Raw genomic sequence first — 15,195 nt, 5'->3', positions numbered from 1 at the left:
AAAACACACTAGTCTACTTACCCCAGATAGGGAACCCACCACAGAGCAAAATATGGACACCACCAAAGTCCAAACTGAACCAATGAGTTTTACTGGAGTGACTCACAGGAATACAGGTGAGAGGTTACTTACAGAGCAGAAATGACTCAAGACAAGTGCATCACCAAGGCCCATCCCAGCCTGCACAGTTGGAAAACCTGGAGCACACTACACAGCCTGCGGACACTCAGTAGGGTGGAGAATGCCCTTCCCAGGAGCCTCAGTTGGTCTAAACCTCTTCCAGGCCGTTCAGCGTGTTTCTACTTCACCTGGGCAGCTTATCTGGTCTCAGAAACTTCATTTGCAGAATCTTCATTTTGTCTGAGAATCTTCTTTGCAACTGGCTCTGCCCTGTCTGGTAAGGAGGGGCCTAGTGAATCTGGCCATATTGAGGGAGAACTTGAAGCTGTTTTTTAGTGACTTGATTGCTTAAGGAGCTCCCCTGCAGGATGGAATGCTTTAATCTCAGAGGAGACTGGTACACAGCACCTGTACCGCATGCATGCGAGGACCGTGCTTTGGCACCGGCCTGCCTATGAGCCTGCACTTAAGAATTAACCTTATTACTTATGGACTGATTTTACTATTTGCAACCATTGTGTGTAATTTATCAAGAACTGCTTTTCGCCAGGTGGTGGTGGCGGTGCATGCCTTTAATCCCAGCACTCAGGAGGCGGAGGGCAGGCGTATCTCTGTGAGTTCGAGGCCAGCCTGGTGAATTCTAGGACAGCCAAGGCTACACAGAAAACCCTGCCTTGAAAAATCAAATAAATAAATAAATAAATAAATAAATAAATAAATAAATAAATAAATAAATAGAACTGCTTTTCCTTTGTTAAGCAGATGGGCGAGGAATGAGCACATAAATCCAGGATTAAACTGGATTGGGGCTGGATTTTTAATTCTTGTTTTAACTAAGAGCCTTGCTATCCTCAATGGAGCTTTTGTTCTGACCTTGAGGGGTTCCTGGTCCAGCTGCCTAGGCTTGGTCCACGTGGAGCTTCAAAATCGGCTCAGGATTCTGTCAAGCCCTTCCTGGGAAGCTTCGGTTTTCTAGACACCAGGGGACGAGGGAAGACGTGGCTCTGCTGTTGTCATTTTCTATGTCATCTTTTTCTTTATTGTTTCTCTTCCTCCTCTAGATTTATTATTTTTATCTTATGTGTGTGGGAATTTTGCCATCATGTATGTCTCTGCACCACAATTGTGCTTATGCCCACAGGGGCCAAAGGAAAGGAACTGAATTTACAGATAGTCCTTAGCCACTGAGTGCTGGGAACCACGTCCTCCTCAACAAGTGCCCTTAACTGCTGAAGCATCTGTCCAGTCCCCTCATCCTGTTTTCTTCAATGCCTTTTTAGGCTCAGAACTCAATAATCCTCACACAGAAGATATGAGCTGTTGAAGGTCTCCTGTGTTGCCATTTGCCATTTGACCATCACGTGGCAAGAGCTTACTCCTCGCTATTTCTTCTATCATAGGTCCTTCTGGGCAAACAGTCACTAGCTGGTACCTCAAACTGGCTAATATTTCAGATAAGGGGATGGGAGAGGCAGCTAGAAACCTCAGCTTCTGTTGTGACAGGAATTTACTGGTTCACACCTGCTCACCCTCCCATAGAAAAGGAAATCTTGATATCTGAAAACCAAAACTTGCCCCCCCCACACCATTTTCATTAGCATGATTAGCTTAGCTTTCTTAAAATATTCTATGACAATATCACTTATCTACAGCCCTGGTTATCAAAATATTGCATGTTAAAGACACAGAATAGAATGGAATATATCAGGGTATCACACATAATAAAAATAACAATTGTTTGACGAGACTTTTGCTGTGTGTGTGTGAGTGTGTGTGTGCTTCCGATTCACAATGTAAAAATCTATTTTTTTCCTTCTGGTTGCAACCCCTGATGTTTAAAGCTACTGTACTCGAAATTCCAAGGGGAAAAGTCCACACTGCTAGAAACAAGTCTGCGAGGTGAGTGACTGGAGGAGTTTGGTGGTGACTGTGAAGATTCGTGGGAGACTGCTCTTCTGGCTCCAGAGAGCAAGAGGGCACCTCTGGCCGGGGTGAATTATGAATGACCCCAAAGAAACTCTTGGGAGGCCTCACTCCTAATCGGGGCAGTGAGAAGTTTGGCAGAAGCCGTGGGAACTCTGAAAGCAGGTTTTGGCAGTTCTTGGTGCTGTGTCCTAAGTGGAGAACGGACCGTCTTGAACTTGCACTAGCAGAAAAGACAGTTAAGGGTTAACTAGCATGCGGCTCCACAAGCCTCTTTGGCTAACCCATGGTAGGTTCTTCTGGGTCATTGAAGGTGATTCTGACTAAAGCCTGAAGAGGCTGTCCCTAGAACAAAGACCCTCTTCTCATTTACTTCCCTACATCTCTAGCACCAAACGCTCACAAGCGACCTCCCTGTCCAGGACACATGCGTGGCAGGAAGATTATGGGTCTTGTGGGCAGGAGAGCCCATCTTTAGGGCCATGGGCTGCATGGGATCGGACCTGCAACCTCTTTACATCTAGAACAAGACAGATAAGGCTTTTTGCACAGGCCCCTGGGAGGTTGATAGCCCCATCACTGTGTCCAGTAGCTGGCACATCACGTGTGGCATACCAGAAGTTCAGAGTTGCCTTTATCCTCAGAGACCACACTGAGGCTGGAGTCTAGAGGGAGACTGAGCAGCGATGACATGGATGGTTTCCAGTCCTGAAGGCTCTAGCCCACTCCAGGTTACCCACTGAACCCTTATCTCCAGTCTGTTCTGACCCACAGCTTCCGGCATTCCCCAAGGCGGTGAGTGTGGTTTGCTTGCTTTCTCACCAACTAGGGAGGTCTCTTTGTGTGTCAAGCCAGCAGCTCTGACTTTTATTCTAGTCCAGGAATTGGCTCCTGGCCCACTGGCTGGCCTTGGACCTAAAGGCATGAAATCTGGTCTGTGCTCTCTCGGAGTCCTTGGCCAGAAGTCTGGTGTACCGTGTTCAGGCACACCTGATCAGTCATGTGCATCTGCTGGAATCTTTGGAAAGGTTTTAGCTCAATCGGGCCTAGGTATACAAGTTTTTGTCTCTTAGCTCTTAGCCCAGCTGCTGGATTAGTTCCTACCCCCACCCCCATCCCTGTCCTCTGACCTGGCTCCTCAGCTCTCACTTGCTCCTTCTGGACCTTTGCCTAGGTGCTCTCTTCTCTAGGCTCCCACGTAGCTGTGTAAATCTCTCTCCAACACTGCTTAGTGTTGAACAGTGGGTGCTCTCAGAAATCGTCCTGTTTTAAAAAGACTGTTCACCAGCAACTAAGCCATAGCCTTATTTCAGGGTTCAAGCAACAGGGGAGGCAGCCTAAATGGAATAATCCGTCCTGAGTCACTACCTGAGTGCTCCAAAGTGACCGTTGAAGGTCCTCAGGAATATGACAATTAAGCTATTTAAGTCTCATTTCTGGGGAGACATAAGAAGGATTTCTGTAAGGAAATAGAATAGATATAAACTCCACTCACATGGAACACCCTCTGTGCATCTTCCCTGAGGCCATGGTAAATAAAAATGGGAGGAAAGGGCAGCGGCAGGGCAAGGCGAAGTCAAGGTGGGCTTCCGGTCTTCCAGGCTTCTCCTCAACCACTTCATTTACTCCTTTACTGCCAGTGACGGGCACTTTCACTGGCCATCTAGTGTGTTCTCTATGTCCTGGGTCTCTTGACAGCCACCTGGGCTTTGAGAGCAGCAGATGGGGGTTTGGGTATAAGGACTACACAGCTCTCACCAAGTGGTTGGTGGCTGGGAGGCCAACAGAAACCTGCCCTAGGCAGAATCTCAGCCTGGCCTGCGGGATGTGGTGCTGGGGGGTCCCCTGAGGCCTGGGGCAAGAAGAAACACTCAAAATGGTGAGACATTTTGGTCTCACCTGGGTGTGTAAAGTCATCAAGGCCATTTACAAAAAAAAAAAAAAATGGAAATGACTCTGAAGTGGATGTGGAGGTAGGGAGACCCTGTCTCAGGGAGAGAGAGAGAGAGAGAGAGAGAGAGAGAGAGAGAGAGAGAGAGAGAGAGAGAGAGAATGAAATAGCATTGAGACTTAGAACAAGAGGTCACTTCACCCCCACTAGTGTGGCCATGTTTAAAAGACACAGAATTACAAGTGTCGACAAAAACAAGAAAGGAACAAAAGCTGTATCTAAAGTCAGGCCTTCCCTAGCCTGGGGAGGGAGGCAGAGAGAGCCAGGTCCCCTAGACTTGCAGCCCAGCCTGCCTACTCAGCAGGCTCCGGTCCGAGGAGACAGCATCTCAAAATAAACAACAATAAAACCAAAACAACAACCATGATCCCCCAGACCAAACATCAAGACAAAATAAAATGGTGAATAACACCCAAGCACGACACCTAATGTTGTCCTCTGTTGTCTACAGGCATGTGCATGCGTAAGCATGTGCGCGCACGCACACACACACACACACACACACACACACCACACCACACAATGGGGAGACAGTAGTTAGAAAGTAAATGCTGCTTTGGAAACCGATTTATGCCCCAAAAGAGTTACCTAAGTGACCTGGTGATTCCACTGGAGGTATACCCAAGATACACAGACTTGTATAGTAATATTCTAGCCACTTCATTCATAACAGCCCAAAATAAAAACGTAGATAGCCATCGGTTGGTGAGCAGCCAAACAAAATGGTTCCTATGCATACGGTGGGAGATGCCTCTGTTTGAGGCGCTGCTACACTCCCTGCTACACTGGCCCACATACATTCAGCCTGAAGACACCGTGGAAGAAGTCAGTCACAGAGACCACATGCTGTATGACTCCATTTATAGAAAATGTTCTGAACAGGCAAATCCACTGTGGCTGGAAAGCAGATTAGAGGTTTCCAGAGGCTGGGAGAAGGGAAGAATGAGGAAAGGCTACCCATAGAGGTTTTTATTTATTGGGGAAAGCGGGTAGTGACCAAAATGTTCTGTGAGCCATCTCTCCAGCCCTGGAATTAGATAATAACTATGGTTGCACAATTTTGTGAATATACCCAAACCCCACTAAAATGCACATTTTAAAAGCGTACATTCAGCGTTATGTGATCCTATCTAAAGTCTTGTGAAAGGGGGTGGCCTGGGCGGGGGATGACTGCTACAGAGAGGAACAGCGAAATGCTGCACGACTGTTGCCTCCTGTTCCACTAGCAAATTCGCATGGACTTTGAGGCCTGAAACTTCGCACCTAGCAGACCCTCGGAGCCCTGGGGTTCTGGGGACACTGTTGACAGGAGTCATCTAGGACTGGGGAGGCGTCTGCAGGTCTCGAAGTTGGCGGCCGCTGAAGAGAGTTAAAGATTGGAGCGCCGACTCTTTTAAAGCCGCCCGGAGCGAATTCTCATTTGTGTCCCAGGCTCGGCGGTGGCTGCCGGGGCTGCGGGTCGGTGCGATGAGTACGTGGGGCCGAGGGACCCTGCCCGATGCCAGCTGTCCCAGCGCCCGCAGTGGCGCCGTTTTGGGGTCGCCGTGGCCAATTGGAAAGCGCTCGAGGCGCAGGGGACGCGGTCGCTTTAAGGCAGCGGCGGGGCGGGGACGGCGGCGGCGGCCGGGCTGGCTGGCGCGGAGCCGTCAGTCGGCGGCGGCGCGGGGCCCGGCGGGCGCGGGTGCGGCGCTCCCTCCTCCCGTGGGGGACGAGCGAGGAGGTGGCGGCCGAGGGTCGGAGCCCAGCCCGGGCCGGAGCGCGCGGTGAGCAGCCGTGCAGCCCCGCGGGGAGGAGGCCGGCGGGCGCTTTGTTCCGGGGCTGGAGGTGTGGCCGGCGGTGTGGCCCGCTCGGCGCTCGCTCGCCCTGCTGTGCTGTACCCGGGCGCCCGGCTCTGGCTGTGCGTGGCCTCTGTCCCCGCCACCCGCCCCAGCACAACGGTGTGCGGTGAAGTCGCTCGCCGCCCGGACCTCAGTGGGGGAGGGCCTGGCCACCGCTCAGACGTACTCCTTTGACTGTAGTCACCCCGGGGTTCCTCGGTTGCCCGGGTAAGGACTTGGCGGGGAGGTGGGCGACGGGGTGGTGGGGCTCTTCTGGCTTAAAATGGCGTTAACCAGGGTAGGGATCTGCGGAGGGGTGGCACATTCGTGAGAATAATGAAAGACAGCTTGCTTCATAAACAACTCTTTACTGCGCCCTGGGTTCGGGTTGCTGGGGCTCTGGTCACAACTGGGGCCTGCGTTCACACACTAAAGTGACGCGGCCCGGTGCCCCACCATGTGTCAGGCTCAATGCCAACTCCTGTCCCACCCGGAAGGTAGGGGAACAAACTGAGTGACAGCCCAGTGTGGTCAGTCGAAGAACTCAAAAGACCCTCCTTAGGGGCAGGAGGTCCAGGAAGACTGTCTAGAAAAGCAGATGTGAGCATCTGCGGGGGCTCTTGACATCCCGTTAGAAACCTCTGCAGAGCTGAGGTGGCCTGGGGCTCGGGACAACGTGTAGACTGGAGAGGGGGCAAAGACAGTTTCACCTGAGCTCTGACCTAAGCGCTGGTTGCGAGTAACCTCTTGGGGCTACAATGGGGTTTGCTCCTCTGAAACAAATTAGAGAGAGTAGACTGATGGGGCTCAGAACGGTGGCCTCTAGAGGTCTGCCTGGACGAGGGCATAAGAGAAAAACACTTAAAAGCAAAGCGTACAGAGACCGGGCGCTTGAGGGGGATTTGCCCATCTTCAGACAGGGACCCACCACAAAGATGTTAATGATGGTGGTACCCAGAAAGGGGGCCGTGGACAGACAACCTACCCAGGACTGTGCCAAAGAAGTCTTTTGACCCTGTGTCTGGCCTGCCCTGTTTTGAGTGTGTGTGTGTGTGTGTGTGTGTGTGAGAGAGAGAGAGAGAGAGGGGGGGGGGGGAGGGGGGGTCCACGGCGGGTTTTAAGGCTAGTGCAGCCGTCTCCTCACCCTGCAGCCCGCATCCTGCAGCAGCGGTGGGTTGAAGTGTGAGGTGGTGGCTATGTCTATTAACCGGCATACATCAGGGCATAGCTGTGAACAAAGTGCTTTCACCAAGGCAGTTTGTAGAGTTTCTCCTGCCCCTTTTCCCAGAGAAGAAATCTGAGCCGCTAACATTCCGTAAATCTTCGAATTTCCTGTAAATTGCATGTCCCTGCTGGCTGGGGCTGAAAATGTTTCAGGCCGTGGGTCTCACTACCCAGCAGGCAGTTAGCATCTCTGCCTGTGGGTTTATGGTATGGTTGGGCCTTTCTCCACCAGGGTGGGAGGTGTGGGGCACTGTTGCTGTGGGGTTTCAAGGTCAGTCTCTTTGTAGCGGGAGGTTAAGCAAGTCCCCATGCCCTGATGGAAACTACCACCCCCCAGATGTGACCTTGACATTTCCTTCTGGAGAGGAGAGCCCCCCCCCCGGGGGGGGGGCAGGTGACTACCTTCTAGAGCTGGCTGCCTTGCTCCTGCATAAAGCAATTTCCATAGCCCTGGCTGACCTGAAACCCACTGTGTAGACCAGGCTGACAAGGAACTCACTGTGTAGACCAGGCTGGCCGGAACTGATATCTACCTACCTCTGTCTCCTGTGTGCTGGGATTAAAGGCACACACCACTACACTTGGCTGCATTTATGATTTCTCTGTGTGTGGCAAATATAATGAGTTTTAGGCACAGACATTTCACCCTGATCTCCAGTGATCATCTGGAACTAGGGAGGACTCTAATGAATTGAGCCCTTAGAGTGCCTGGTCCTAACATTACATGTTTCTTCACCTCCTGCATCTCCTGAGTTCTCAGGAAACTGTGATCTCTATGCTAGATTTGACACGTTTGTTGTCATTGTAGCCTTGTCTGCTGATGTGATACCCCCCCAAACAGTGTGCCACCCTGGAAGTACCTGAAAACACCGCTCCTGGGCATTGCACGGTTTGCACAAACAGTACTAAGTGTGAACTAGGTCCTTGTGCAAAGCTGGAATGCGCTCTAGTGTCTAGAGGGTGTGAGTGTAGGCATGAGCCGGCTGCGAGGGACATAGAGAAGGGAAAAACGAAGGAGCTGGATGTGAGTGCCTTGCAGTTTGGAGCACCTGGCCAGTGCCCATTCTACAGGTACTGAGCAGAGCCCTTTGTAGCCTTACCTCATAGTATATGATACCTCTGGGCCCTATGGTCCAAGTCTGCAGGGGTGTATTGGGCTGCAATAACAACACACAAATAACACAGGCTAGATGAGGCTCAGATAAGGCTCCCAAAGACACCCTAGGCTCTTGTAAGATCTTGTACACTTCTGGCAGTTACTGTGTGGGACAGGTAGCCATGGAAGCTGGGACTCTGGAGTTTAGAGTCGTGGTTTTCATGATCTTGAGACGCCGCTTTTTAAAAAGTGTGTATGAGAAGCCAGAGAACATCGGCATGCAGAGTTGAACCTTTGCATTGGTTACTTCTCTTGCCGCCATGACAAAAGGCCTGAGAAAAGCAACTTATGGAAGGGTTCAATTTGATTCACAGTTTGAGAATACAGCCCCTCCTGGCAGAGAAGGCATTCTGGTGAGCCGGCTTCTGGTTGAGGTGGCAAGCATATAAAATGACTGGTCACACTGCATCCACAGTTAGAGGGCAGGGGAGACAAGTACTGGCTTTCTGCTCGCTTCCTCCTTTTGATTTAGTTCAGGGGCACCTGCCCGTTGGAAGGTGTTGCCTACATCCAGGGCAGGCATTCCCTCCTGCATGAAACATGTCCCAAACACCCTCACAGACATGGCCAGAGGTTAGCTTTTTAGATTCTAAATCTCATCATGTTAGCAAGGCTACAAAGCCTGTGACTCGGGGCCGTTAGGAATCTCTGAAAATGAGTCATGGGATTGATCCTCCTGGTCTAATGCCCATTGCTTCAGCAACGGTGTTTGGAGGCTGTCGTATGTCTCAGCCAGGTACTGTTCTTCTGTAGAGCATCTTGAAGGACAGAGATGGTGTCCAACATTGACAGAGACTGTGTTACTGCCATCAGGCTGTGGTGCTGTGTGTCCTCAGCTGGTAGCCTCCCTGGGGAGGCTCTGAGGAAGGAGTTGTGTTGTCACGACCCACTGTGCAACCCCCAGTGGTGTCTCTTGTCCTCTGGGTGGCATTCTTTTTCCTTGAGAGTGTCACCTCACCAACCCTCCTTGGCTTGCCTTCCACACCCCCACCTTTTCATCTGGCTTACGTGCTTCAAGATAGTTTTCTTCGGGCCTTCCTCTCATGGGAGTCATGGAGCAACCGTGTGAATTTAGCCTGTTGTTGTCCTTTTATGTGGCTGCCAGCTCTACTGGATGGGCTTGAGGGTAGCCAGATGGCCAAATGAAAATGTGGGTCATCCCCAGCTGTTAAGGTGACAGATACATTGGGTCTCAGAAGGGCTTATTCTCTGTTTGGAGAGCCTGGTATGAGGCTACCTCTCAGTGGATGAAAGTCACCATTCACGTTTGCTTGTTCCACTAGTGAGATTTTGGAGAGTGCCAAGAATTGAAGTGATTCTGAAGCAAGGAGTGAGGAGCTAAACTGGGCAGGGTAGGGAGCTCTAAGGTCAGGCCTGGCCCTCGGAGATTGTCTAGAGGGCTTGGGTGGGTCCTGTGCTGTGCTGGCCCAGGCTCTGCCTGTGGCTTCTCTGCCTGGGGTTGTCATGGGAATTAGATGAAATACACAGATGAAATATGCTGGGAGACTTAGAGAGGGTCACAGGAATAAGAGCACAATCAGGGTTGCAGCCGTCTCAAATAGTAGAATCCTGACCCGGTAGTCCCATCCAGAATATTTAGTGTAGATTCAGGCCCAGCAGAACCACTTCTCATCGTGATGGAGAGATAGTTTAAGATGTGGTACAGGAAGATCTCTCATTTGAATAGTTACATAGCTGTTACTATGCTTTAGTTATAAAAAAATACAAGCAGGCATCATATCAGACCTGTTTTTTTTTTAAAATGGATATTTTTCTCAGATTAATGCTACAGAAAAATTTTAGAGCCAGGTGTTATACTACAAGCCCGTAACCCCAGTACCTGAGGCAGAAACAGAAAGATCAGCTTAAAGTCGTCGTAAGATACATAGCAAGTTTGAGGCCAGCTTTGGGCAACAAGAGACTGTCTGAAAAACCAAAATGAGGATCAGTGAGATGGCTCAGTAGGTAGAGACTCTTGTTGTCGAGCCTGCCGACCTGAGTTCAACCCTGGGACTTACATGGGGAGAGGATAGGACTCACTCTGCAGACTGTCCCCTGACTCCTGTGTGCCAGGACTGTCCTTCCGTCTGTGACAGCTTTAGATTAAGCTGGACCCTTGTAGACGTGGCACTCACTGCTCTTCAGGTTACTCTGTTCCACCAGGAAATTTGCTCATCATCTTAAAGTTCCTTCCTTCCACCTCTTACCCTGTTCTACACAAACCACTCAGTCATGTGTCTTATAGAATGGGCGGTTTTGCTTTCTTCAACTTCTTCTCAGTGGCTTGGTTTAAAGCTAGCCTATCTGCATGGCCATCTATACATGCACCCACCTATCCGTCTGTCTGTCTTCCATCTGTCTGTCCGTCAAGCCACCTGCCCACCCATCTACCTGCCCGTCTTCCCTTCATCAAGGACCGATGCTTTTGCCATGTCCTGTACATTTTGTATTTACCATCCGTGAACCTCGGCACCGTCACCGGGTGCTGTTAGCCTTCTGTGCTTGTGGAATCCAGGTTTCAGGAAGGCTAAGCAGCTCTCTGTCATCATGAGCTTAGAGATGCTGCACCGGAGAGGAGTCTGAGCACATTCTATTTCAAGCATATGTGCTACTTCTGCTGCATCTGCTGCTCACAGAACCAGAGGACCACACAACCCAGTCTCTTCTCTGCTGGTGCTGTGAGGTCTGATTCTGCGTAATCAATACCATGAGGCGGGGGCCTTTTAAGGAGAGTGGGTGGAAGACCTTTTGCATGAGAACCCTGTACACAGCGAAAACCTCAAAGGCAAACCTGTGGCTGATTCACGAAGGGTAGAGAGGACTGACTGGCAGTAACCCTGACTCCATTAATCCGATAGCAGCCGCCTATGAACCCCTAAATCACTTCCTCACTATATTGTTTTAATTTTGAAAAAGAAAAATTCGAAGGATAATGTAATGAACACCATGACTCAGAATGAACAGGTATGACCATTTTCTCTGCACTTGATCCTTCCTGTGGCAGCCAAGACTTAAAACTAGAGGTTAGTCCTTTGGCCTGGTGAGTTTGGGCCCAGCATGAGCCTGCAGAGGGCTGTGCCTGGTTTCCAGTTATTAGACCTCTCTTTGCCCTCAAACTCGGGTAACCCACTGAAAATGCTACTGAGGCCTCATACCTAGGTAACTCCTGAATTTGCTAGTGAGGTCTCATAGCCAGGTAACCCACCGAAGTTGCTAGTGAGGCCTCGTAGCCAGGTAACCCACTGAAATTGCGAGGGTGCTGGTACCTCCATTCTCCTCCTGCGACCGCACTGGGAAGGAAGGTGATGTGTGTTGTTGGGCTTTGACCTTTCTCGAAGATCTTTTTCTAACTCGTACCTCTGTGCATCTGTCCTTAACAACATCTGACTCGATCGATGTGTTTCAGATCCAAATTTAGTTCTAACTCAACTGTAATTTAAGTGGAGACTTGAAGGGACGGTTTAGAGAAGACAGAAAAGCTATGACTTTGTGTTTAGAATCTGATGATTTGTGACATCCATCTTAAACTGTTGTTGAAAAGCCCAGTGTGTTCTGAACTGTAGGAGTCAGCTGGGCAGTGGCGCTTGCTTGTGGTCCTGACACTCAGGAGGTTGAGGCAGGAGGATCAGGGGTTCAAGGTCGTCCCTGATACATTTCAAGTCCAGCCTGGACTACTTGAGACCCTGTTTCAAAACAAAAGTATAAGGCTGGATATAGTGGCTCACAATGTTGATCCCAGCATTTGGGAGACAGAGGCAGGCAGACCTCTGTGAATTCGGTCAGCCTGGTTTGCATAGTGAGTTCTAGGACAGCCAGGGCTCTGTAGAGAGACCCTGTTGCAAAAAGCCAAAGCCAAACAAACAGAAGTACAGGACTAGCTTTAAGGAAGCTGACCAAGTCGAGTGGAGGCACTGTCTGATCCCCAGTTCTTCATGTTTCTGTTTTTCCTTTATAAAGGGCTCCAGGTGCCTCATAGGGGATTCTCTTCTCTGCCAGGCAGGGATAACCAACTCTTCAGCTGCAGAGGTGGGCGACGCGCCTGGTGACGACTGGTGGCAACCTCTTCTTTCCACCCACAGGCTGACTCCTGTTGACGTTCATCTTGGGACTGGAGTGAGAACAGCTGAGAGCTGCTTTATGAAGCTGTGTTGTGGAGATGCAGATGGTTCTGGAAGGCCTTCCTTGCTGGCAGATTTTTTCCCCCAATGTGTCACTAGTGGGGTCTGTGATTTAAACTAGTTTTGTAATATGCCAGAGGGACCTGGGGTGGTCCTCAAATCCTCATTGTGAACTGGTGAGGATTGAAGCACCTTTTTTGAGTTGCCAGCAAGGGGGTCACACTTCTGGAGCCTTCTCCATTTGATGGAGATGCTACAAAAGTCACCGAGGCTGAGAGTGGAGACCTCAGAAGGACCTAGGGTTTGTCTTCCTATACAAGTGACATCAGTGAGAGCTGCTACATAGACTATAGAACTAAGTTTGCTTATACAGAAATATATGAATGTGTTCAGTTTACAGACCCAGAAAATAAAAAGTTTGGGTTTACAAAAACCTATACTACATATTGTGTGTTGGGTTGCCCACAGTATATACTGAGCACCGAGGCTGAAAGTAACTGAGCATGTGGCACTGTGTGTGAATCGGTAGAATCACCAGTAATGGAGAGGGAACTTGGGGGGCACCTAACTCCTTAAGAGCCGATCATTTAGGGGAAAGTTGCCTCCCAAGAGTGTTACATTCATTTCAAAAGAATTAATTTCGAGGTATTTACTGTTTTTCTTTTTTCTTATCCTTTAAAATTTCAACACACTTTCTGGAAATTTCCCCCTTTCTAGATAATCACAAATTGGCCTCTTCATGTTTTAATTAGCGTGAGTGGAAACTGCAGCTTCAGTGCGCTGATCAGAGCCGTGCCTCTCTCTCAGCCAGTGCCTTCCTCTTTGGAATCATGCCCAAAGTCCAAAATAGCCCCTTGCGTGCTCTTTCAACACCTGCTTTATTGGAGATGAGGGAAGGAGGGTGGAGACACTGTCCCAACACCTTGGGGACATACATATATTTTTGAAACGTTGTCGTGTTGTATAGGCTGTGTCTTCTCCGATGTCCTTCCACACCCACATTCCTCAGGTTGAGATTCTTGGCAGAAAGTGGGAAGGTCTACCCCTGCACACCACACCCTTTCCAGCTGCGGAAGTCAGGCTCTACAAAGGTCAGGTACTCTGGTGGCATTTAAGACCAGATGGTTTCCCAGACAGCCTCCTGTCCACTCCACTCATTGCCCCAAGTTCCACCCACCCTCCGTGGATTGTGGCTTGAGTCCACTTATCTGGGACTGGGTGGGTGTTTCCTGCATGTTTAAGATTTTATTGAGGAAATAAAAATAAAGGAACAAAGCCTTTGTTTTATTTCTGGACTCTAGCTAGGGATGGCTGGAAGGATGGAAAGGGGTGCAGGAACTGGTCACTTGGCACCTTAACAAAATAACCATTCTAATAGAGAGAGCAGTCCACAGCGACCGTTCTATTTAGGGTTGGTGTGGGTGAATAAGAAGGATGGGCAGAGGGTTTGGAGAAAGCCTGCACGTGGGCGGAATGGAATAGGACAGGGTGGAGTGGCTTTGCCCTAGGCAGGGTCTCCAACAGTGCCAGGCAAGGGTCTGGGGCCACCCAGCTAGGCTCCAAGCAGGCAACCTACCCTTAGGGACTCTCAGATTTGACTCTTTTTTTTTTCCTTTTTCTCCCCCCAATTCCAGACAGGGTTTCTCTGTGTAGCTTTGGAGCCTGTCCTAGAACTGACTCTGTAGATCAGTGGCCTCGAACTCAGAGATCCACCTGCCTCTGCCTCCCAAGTGCTGGGATTAAAGGCGTACACCACCGCTACCCGACTGATTTCTCTTTCCTGGATGAAGTCCCTGCTCTGGTTTCTGCCACTCTATTTTGTCTGTGTGATCTTAAGAGAGTCCCTGCTTCTATGAGCCTCCCTTCCACACACAGAAGAGATGCCCCAGCTCCCTCTGCCTTTCTTCTCTGGTCAACCCTCCATTCTGCGTGTGTGGGGAGATAGGCATCCAGCAGTTCTCACTTCTCCCGGAGGATTTTCTCCTTACTGAAGTTCTCCAAGGGTGCCATTTTTAAAAGTTGCCTAAGCGTCAGTGAGACCCCCCTGTGCCCACGGTGTTTCTGGCTGTTTGAGGTTGAGGACCGTGCCTACTGGCTGTCTGACCTCCAGGATCAGCTACCTGCTGTGCCCCACATGGGTATGGTAGGCTTGGCTTATTTTCTAAGTCCTACCGACCTACTGCTGTGTTATACAACAGGCTTTCGCTGCAGACTCAGGAGAAAGGGGTTCCTGTAGCTCTTCTTGCTTGTCAGTGACATCCCTTCTCTTCTTGCTTGTCAGTGACATCCCTTCTCTTCTTGCTTGTCAGTGACATCCCTTCTCTTCTTGCTTGGCTATTTGCTTGGAGAACTCCTGTGGTGGTCTCTCTCTCAACCCTAGTTTACTACCATTTCCCAGTGATCAGTTTTCCTGCACTTTCTCTCAGAGCTGACAACTCCTTACTTCTGTCACTTGATTGAGGAGCTGTGATGAAAGTCTGCTCTAGACTAAGATTGAGCCATACCCTTTAAATCCAAAAGGGCACTAGAGAGTTCCTCTAGGCAGAATTCAGTATCCTGGAGCTCCAGAAGAACACAGATGCTGTAGGATGGGTACTGCCGTCATTAAGGCTAATGTAAGTTCTAAACAGGCTGCCTCTCCTAATGACCAAGCCAGGAGTGGATCTCTTTTCTGTAGAGTGACTGAGCGGAGCAGAAATGATCTGGGTCCGCAGACATTCACTGAGCTCTGCAGGGATGTGCATTGACCATCGAGTAGAGAGGTCATACTACATCATATACAATTAGGCATCCAGTTGCAGCCTGTGAAATGAGGTCAAGAGAGATCACAGGGGGTTCTGGGAGGACATATGTGGAATCTCATCCAGCAAGTCCAAGGCACATTAG

At 49.9% G+C, this 15,195-nt stretch overlaps 1 protein-coding gene across 2 annotated transcripts in view; it reads left to right on the top strand.

Annotated features, from left to right (window-relative positions):
- Positions 1-5,632: 5,632 nt before the first annotated feature.
- Positions 5,633-15,195, top strand: part of Mras (muscle RAS oncogene homolog) — a 53,588-nt gene continuing 44,025 nt past the window's right edge. The window contains exon 1 of one of the 2 annotated variants that reach the window (XM_057768072.1): positions 5,633-6,039. The gene's annotated coding sequence lies outside the window, so the exon portion shown is untranslated. The remainder of the gene's footprint in view (positions 6,040-15,195) is intronic. The other variant, XM_057768074.1, reaches the window with a different exon arrangement.

The sequence above is a fragment of the Chionomys nivalis genome, chromosome 4, assembly GCF_950005125.1.
Source record: "Chionomys nivalis chromosome 4, mChiNiv1.1, whole genome shotgun sequence".
Taxonomy (NCBI): Eukaryota; Metazoa; Chordata; class Mammalia; order Rodentia; family Cricetidae; genus Chionomys; species Chionomys nivalis.
The sequence above is the reverse complement of the archived record's forward strand: the minus strand, read 5'-3'. Positions and strand labels throughout refer to the sequence as shown.